Here is an 8,160-nt window from a genome sequence, read left to right as displayed (position 1 = left end):
TAATCGATGCACATTCTGAAAGATCCGTCCTTCTTTTTGACAAAGAGCACCGGAGCTCCCCATGGCGAGTAGCTAGGTCGGATAAATCCCTTGTCCAGAAGCTCACTGAGTTGGTTGGACAATTCCTGCATTTCAGCAGGAGCCAACCGATATGGTGATTTAGCGAGAGGAGTTGCTCCTGGAACGAGGTCGATTCGGAACTCAACCTGTCTCTCTGGGGGTACTCCTGGAAGATCTTCAGGAAACACGTCCGGAAATTCACACGCTACCGGAATGTCTTGGATGTTAGTTTCTTCTTTGGTCTTGTCCACTATGTGAGCCAAGAACGCCAAATTGTTCTTTCGCAAGTGTTTTTGTGCTTTGATGCATGAGATGAGACGAAGATTCGTACTGGGTTTGTCTCCGTAAATTACTAGGGTTTCGTGATTTGGGAGACGAAGGCGAACGGCCTTCTCGTGGCACATAATCTCAGCATGGTGGGGGCTTAACCAATCCATGCCGATAATCACATCGAAACTCCTAATCGATACTGGCATTAGGTCTATTCGAAAAACGTGTTGGTTAAGGGTTAGGGTACATCCGATGTATATCTCCCCAGTGGATTCGGTTTTCCCATTGGCCATTTCCACCGTATAGGTTTCATTTAGCTTCTGGGGTTGTTGTTTTAATAAATGTTTAAACTTCTTGCTCACGAAACTTCGCTCCACTCCGGTATCAAATAAGATGCATGCATAAGTGTGGTTTAGGAGGAACGTACCGGTCACAACTGCGGGGTCCTGAACTGCATCACTCTGACCCATAGTCAGTATTCTTCCTGCTCCTCTGTTTCCTGAGTTGTTGTTAGGGCAATCTCGGCAGAAATGCCCCGTCCTTCCACACCCAAAGCAGGTGTGGCTAGGCCCTGCATTATTGCCGCCGGCATTGGTGTTGTTGTTATTACGGTAGTTGTTGTTGTTGTTGTTCTGATTGTTTCCCTGACTCTGGTTCTAAGGAGGGTATGTCCTGCAGAACCTTGCAGTGTGTCCCCTTCGGTTGCAACTGGTGCAGTGGAGTTCTCTGCATTCGCCGTGATGATGGAGGCCGCATTTATTGCATTTGGGAAGATTACCGGAGTAGGGTCTTGAAGCATTTGAAGCAGCTGAGGCTGGAGCATGTGGTGTGGCTGGAACTGGTGCGGTGACAACGTTAACTGCCACTGTTTGCTGCTTTTTAGAGGTCTCGGGGCCCTGACGCCCCTTCCTCTTGTTGTTCTTCCCTTTCTTGCCATCACCCTCCTTTTTCTTCTCAGTCTCCACTGGCTTCTCGCCCTTCTTGTTGTTATGATCATATAACCTCTTCGCCAATCTCTTCGCACTGTCAAACGTTTCAGGGTTCGCAGCTATCACATTCCCTTGAATGGGGGATGTCAGTCCCCAGATGAATCGTTCAATCTTCTTTCCTTCTGATGTAATCATACCCGGGCACAACAGAGATAGTTCGCTAAATCTCGATATGTAGGCATCGATGTTCGCATTCTGCACAGTGAGGTTCCATAGCTCTTGCTCCATCTTCTGTATTTCGCCTCGGGGGCAGTACTCAGCCATTAACATTTCTTTCATTTCTGCCCATGGGATAGAGTTGGCTACAGGGAGCGTCATAGCTTCCACGTGTCCGTTCCACCAAGTGAGTGCTTGGTCTACAAAAGTACAGGCCGCGAACTTCACCTTCATCTGCTCGGGGCAATCGCATATCTCGAATACCGACTCTACCTTCTCGATCCATCGCTTCAGAGTGATCACCCCTCCAATGCCGTTGAAAGTTCGTGGTTTAGCGTTTGTGAAGTCCTTGTAGGTGCACGTTTTAGTGGGTCCTTGATTCGTCCCGTTGTTCGAACTTCCGGACCCTTGCCCGTTGCCTCCTCCGTTGTTCCCTCGGTGAAGTTGTGCCATAGCTGCTGTGACCGCAACAGACACGGCTTCCTGGAAAGCAGTGGTGTCAACTTCGGGTGGGGTTGGTTCGGGATTTCCGCGAGTAGCTCGGCGAGGCATCTTTCTGTCATGAAACGGAAAGATGTTGAGTGTATGTGGTTTCTGTGAGGTTGTGATCCTACTAACTAGGTGTATGGTACGAACTTAGACATTGTTACCATCGGGCATACAATCATAACGTCTCAACACATAACAACTGGTAATATCATAGCAAAACACATAAAAGTTCACTAATATTATCCGCATTTACTACAAGAAAATTTGCTCGTAAGAGCATAAGTGACACTAATCCGACAGCATAACGGCTCCATGAGTAGTGTAGTCACTTAAACATAGAGCCGGAGTACATAGCATAGTTCCTAATGGCCTATTATGATAATTCTATCCCTAATCGCGATGAGCTGCGTCTGGAGGTGGTGCCGAAGTCATATGCCGAAATGTTGCGCCAGTAACTGCGCCATCTTTGCCATGTCTCCAATAACCTCATCCCTCTCATGCTCTGCTCGCACTGCCCGAGCTTCCATAGCATACAACTGTTGTCGCAGTGCGGCGACCTCAACTTCGAGGGAACGGTTCTCTTGTGGGGGGTTCACTGGTGAGCGGGGTGGTCTGGTTGTGCCTCGTTCTCGCATGGCGGGACGGGGTCCTGGTCCTCGACTTGACCTTCCTCGTCGTCGTCGTCGATCTCTCCAAATTCGTAGTCAGTGTCTACGTATTCTTCGGGTCCGACGTGGTGTGCTTCCCCTGGATTCTCTCCCGGTTCATCCTCAAGCATCCCGTGAGCTACTAGGACCTGATGAAACTGGATACCCTGCTGCTCTTCCTCGGGTTCCTCCTCCTCTAGCCACCCGTTGTTTCCCTGATTAGGGAAATAGGGGTCTCCAGGGTGATGAAAACCAGCCATGCTGTCTGCGCGAGTATGTAAATATGCTAACATTATTCCTAGGGTGCTATGACTATTATACAGACTAAGCGAACATTCTCTTTTTGGTGATAAACGGTATAGTTTTAGGTTCCCTAGCTATCCCGATCTCATCAAGACGTGTGTTAGTGAGAATGTAGTTGATCAGGCTACATTCACTCCTTGGTATCACTAAGAACAGTCCCGAATTAACCGAGATACCAGCATTATTATGTTTGATTCGGCGTTAGGTCCTTATTCCTAATGCAAACAAGTGTGTTTTATTTACTTGTTTTGTTCAGAGTTATGTTAGTCCCTCTTTTTGGTTTATAGTTGCATATCAATGTGTGGCTCGACATGCTAGTTCACTATAAACAAAGCTCTGATACCAACCTGTCACACCCCCGAACCAGACGGCGGAAACGTCCGGGGGCTGTCGTGACTCAATTGAATACCATAACATTGAATATATATGAAACATAACAACATTCGTCACCATGCATTAATATAGTACAACCAGTAGAGTTTACATGAAGTACATTGTTTAAACATTACATTCCCAAAAATAAATCGTTCGATTCGTACATAAATAAACTGCAACCATCACTGAATATGATTTCCTTTGATTCACTGGTTCCCTGAGAATACAAGTATTTTGAAAAACGTCAACATTTGAAATGTTGGTGAGTTCATAAGCGGTATTTGAAAAAAAAAACCACCAGAAAATCCGATATTTTCTGAAAAGAAAAGCTTTTGAAAACGTTTGTGAAGATCCATAGGTATGCTTGTTTGTTTCTATACTTGTAAAAATTGTTCATTGAAGTTGTATGCATTTCGAATCTGTATGTATTGAAAAACCCTAGGAAAACCCGATGTTTTCCTAATTCTTTGAATTCCATAAATTTACATTGAAACCATTGCAATGCGTGAAGTTATCAATACCAGGCGACGTTGGATTATTTTTGAGCATGATTATTTGCCACAAACACGCGTTACACAAACGACTAGTCTATAGCTATACTAACGATCCCGTAGGCGTCGTCCGTACTAATCACGTTATCCAACCGCCCTGACTACGTGTAGTCCCACATCCGAAGAGAAAGAGGACACGAAGACCTCGATGACTCCATTAACCGGTTGGGGATAAACAGGTACGAGGGGTCCCAGACCCGCCTCGCATGAAATGTAGACTTTACTAGCAATACCAAAGGACCCTTGGGGACCAGTAGTATATAAGCCATTGAAAGTCCATTTACGTTGTGTCAGATCGGTAAAACCCAACACTTCGTAAGATAGAGGTCTTCGGGCCTTAAGATCAGGTCATTGGGCTAGCTAGGCTCAACAAACAAGATTTTACACTTTTGGGGCCCAAAGATGGTGCGTAGATGTCTGTGCACACTCGCATGTATATTGAATTCCCAAACGTTATTTGTATGAATCGTAGTGTCGTAGTGTCATAGTGTCGTCGTGTTAGTAGTTTCGGATTTTTATTGGTTCGAGACCGAACCAATTCGTTTAACAACGACTTTTGGTGTTGTAATGTATTGTATTTCATCGATAGTCGTGGTGCCATCATTTGGTCAAATTGCATGTATTGAATTAGACTTGAATGTTTTCTGTTTTCAGCCCCTCCTTGTTTGTAAAATTTACTTTTTCAACCCTTTATTTAAATACTTTCCGGTTTGGTCCTTAAATCATTTTTCTTGACATTTTAACACCAAAAATTATTGAAATTAATATTTTTCAGCATATTTTTCATAGAAAACAGTTTAAGCCCCTGAAATTTCAGTTTTCTCGGTTATAACCCTTCTTTTTCGCAATTTTGACAATTTTGGCCCAAATTGTAAAATTTTTGCAACTTTGGTCCTTTTTAAATTTAAAAAGCATTTTAAACCTTTGAAAAGGACTTGGACCAATTATAGTCCACTGTTTTACAGAAAAACACAGTTTTGGCCCTCCAAAACAGAAAATTTCGCATAATGGGCCTCATTGGGCCGAAAATGTCATTTTTAGCCCATTAAGCTTGAAATTTATGTTTTTAATCCTCTAAATGAGTATATTTCCAGAAATTGTTTTATTGAAACTGTTTTGACACACCTCATCCATCAGAATTCGTGATATGTCAATTTGGGCCCTTAACTTTGTATTTTTCACATTTTAGGTCCAAAAATTGTGTTTTTAAAACAAAGAAAATGTTACTAAGCCATTTAGCTATTTTTCTAGGAACACTTTGTATGTAGAAATATATTTGATGCTAGAATCATTTAACATAAAGTATATCTCGGTTTTGAGGGGTTTTATGGCTAGATCCAACATTATAACACACAACAACACACATATAAGCATGGAAATCATACAAGGCATACAAAACACATATAGATCTACACTTTCACTTGTATCCCCCCCACAAAACTCATAAAAACAGAAAATAGGGGGTATGAAGCTCACCTTGGGTGTGGGGGTTCGGTTTTTGTAAAGAAAATGGAAGGAAAATGAAGTGATTTTCGGCCTTAGCACCCTTCCTTGGTAGATCTCGAGTTTGGTGACTTCTAAGGTGTATGATCATAAGTTGGAATAGATTTAGAAGAGGTTTTTGATGGAATGAAATAGCTAGATCATATATATAAGTAAATACTTACCTAAGATGGGGATTAGCTTGAAAAATCCTCTTGAAAGCTTCTAAAAATCTCGAAATTACGAGGAGGAAAGGAGAGAGTTTTCTTGAATGTTCTTTGAGGGAATTTGTGAATTGTGTGTGTGTGTTTGAGATGTGGCCGAGAGTGAGAGAGAGGAGAGGATAGAAGTGATTTTGAAGTGATGCTTGCTTGGAAACATGAGTTGTGTGCATGGAAACCCAACAAATAAAAGTGAGGTGGCAACCCCAAAGTCAACTCTCCCTTTTTTCCTTGGGCTTGGGCCGAGAATGGAGAGGGAAGAAAGGATTTTTGGGCTTTTTGCCCCTAAGCCCAATATTAGAGTTAGTTTGGGAGTTTATTGGCCTTATAAAATAAAATTGTGATTTTTATGCTTTAATAAGCTAGATTAGGTTAATCATGGATCAAAGCTTTTAATTTATTTCATTCTAGGCCCAATATGGTCCATAATATTGAAATAAATGAATGTGGGTCCAATTAGAGCCCAATTAGGGTTCTAAGCCCATGATAGTCTAATTGGAAGCTTATTGGTCCGTGTGGATCCAATATGGGAGTCCTAGTCCAAAATGGACTTAAACAAGGACTTCTAGGGTTTCCAATTGTTTGATGACTATTTGTAGTATTTGTATGATGTATTTGATTGAAGTTTTTGATGTCCTAATAGTAGGTGTTACACATGTTCTTATGTTTTTGATTCACATTAACTTGAATGTATAGAATACATGACACAAAATTTCCGGTTGTGACATCATCCCCCCGTTAGAGGGAATTTCGTGTTACACATGTTCTTATGTTTTTGATTCACATTAACTTGAATGTATAGAATACATGACACAAAATTTCCGGTTGTGACATCATCCCCCCGTTAGAGGGAATTTCGTCCCGAAATTCTGTTTGAAAGCTAGATTTGAGAATGCTAGAATAGGTGAGGGTACTTCTGCTTCATTTGATCTTCGCGTTCCCAAGTGAATTCTGGCCCACGCTTTGCGTTCCACCGTACCTTCACGATCGGGATGCGACTCTGCTTAGTACGCTTCACCTCCCTGTCCATGATTTTGATTGGTTCTTCGACGAACAGGAGATTCTCATTGATCTTGATTTCGTCAAGAGGAATGACAAGGGTTTCATCTGATAGGCACTTCTTCAGATTAGAGACATGAAACACGGGGTGTACACCGTTTAGCTCCACGGGTAGTTGTAGTCTGTATGCTACTGGGCCTATTCGGGCGACGATTTCAAAAGGTCCAATGTATCGCGGGTTCAGCTTTCCCCATCTTCCGAAACGTATAACCCCTTTCCAGGGTGAGACTTTCAACAGTACTCGATCACCGACCTGGAATTCTAAGGGCTTTCGCCGTTTATCGGCGTAGCTCTTTTGTCGGTCACGCGATGCTTGTAATCAAGCTCTGATCTGAACGATCTCTTCTGTGGTTTCGCGAATGATCTCCGGTCCTGTTAGTGCCCTGTCCGACGTATGCGTTTTTGCTAGTCGGGTGTCACCTACTTCAGCCCAACATAACGGTGATCTACATTTACGCCCGTACAGTGCTTCGAAAGGAGCCACCTTGATGCTCGAATGGTAACTATTGTTATATGAGAACTCGATCAACGGTAGGTGGGTATCCCAAGACTTTCCAAAGTCTATCACACATGCACGAAGCATGTCTTCAAGCGTTTGAATGGTTCGTTCACTTTGACCGTCCGTTTGTGGGTGTTATGCGGTGCTCATATCGAGATGAGTTCCCATTGCCTTGTGGCGTGATTGCCAAAAGCGCGATGTGAACCTACTGTCCCTATCCGAGATGATGGATTTTGGCACTCCATGGAGTCTTACGATTTCTCATAGGTACAAACGTGTCAGTCTCTCCATCTTGTAGGATTCTTTGATTGGCAGGAAATGGGCAGATTTCGTCAGTCGGTCGATTATTACCCATATGGTGTCCAATCCGTCTGACGTCTTGGGCAGCTTGGTCACGAAATCCATAGAAATCCCCTCCCATTTCCACTCAGGGATTGCCGGTTGCTGTAACAATCCGGAAGGTTTCTGGTACTCCACCTTTACTTTGGCGCACGTAAGGCACTTACCAACATAGGTCGCGATTTCCGCCTTCATGTTAGGCCACCAGTAGTGTTGTTTAATGTCCAAATACATCTTGTCCGAACCGGGATGAATGGAGTATCGTGTTTTGTGGGCTTCCTTCATAACGGTCTCCCTAAATCCTCCGATTTTTGGGACCCAAATACGGTTCATGAAGTAGTATACCCCATTCTCTCTTGCTTCTAGGTTCTTTTCCATCCCGCGCAATGCCTCGCTAGTTCTATTTTCTGCTTTCATAGCCTCTGACTGGACTGATGCAATTTGAGTGGCCAGCTGAGATTGAATGGTTATCGAGTGCGTTTTCGTACGGCGATTTGAGTACTCCTTCCGACTTAATGCATCAGCTACCACGTTGGCCTTGCCTGGGTGGTACTTGATCTCGCATTCGTAGTCGTTTAGCAATTCCACCCATCTCCGTTGTCTCATGTTCAGCTCCTTCTGATTCAAGATGTGCTGGAGGCTCTTGTGGTCCGTGAAGATGGTGCACTTTGTACCGTACAGGTAGTACCTCCAAATTTTTAGAGCAAAGACCACGGCTCC

The sequence above is a fragment of the Lactuca sativa genome, chromosome 3 (assembly GCF_002870075.4).
Source record: "Lactuca sativa cultivar Salinas chromosome 3, Lsat_Salinas_v11, whole genome shotgun sequence".
NCBI lineage: Eukaryota > Viridiplantae > Streptophyta > Magnoliopsida > Asterales > Asteraceae > Lactuca > Lactuca sativa.
The sequence above is the reverse complement of the archived record's forward strand: the minus strand, read 5'-3'. Positions refer to the sequence as shown.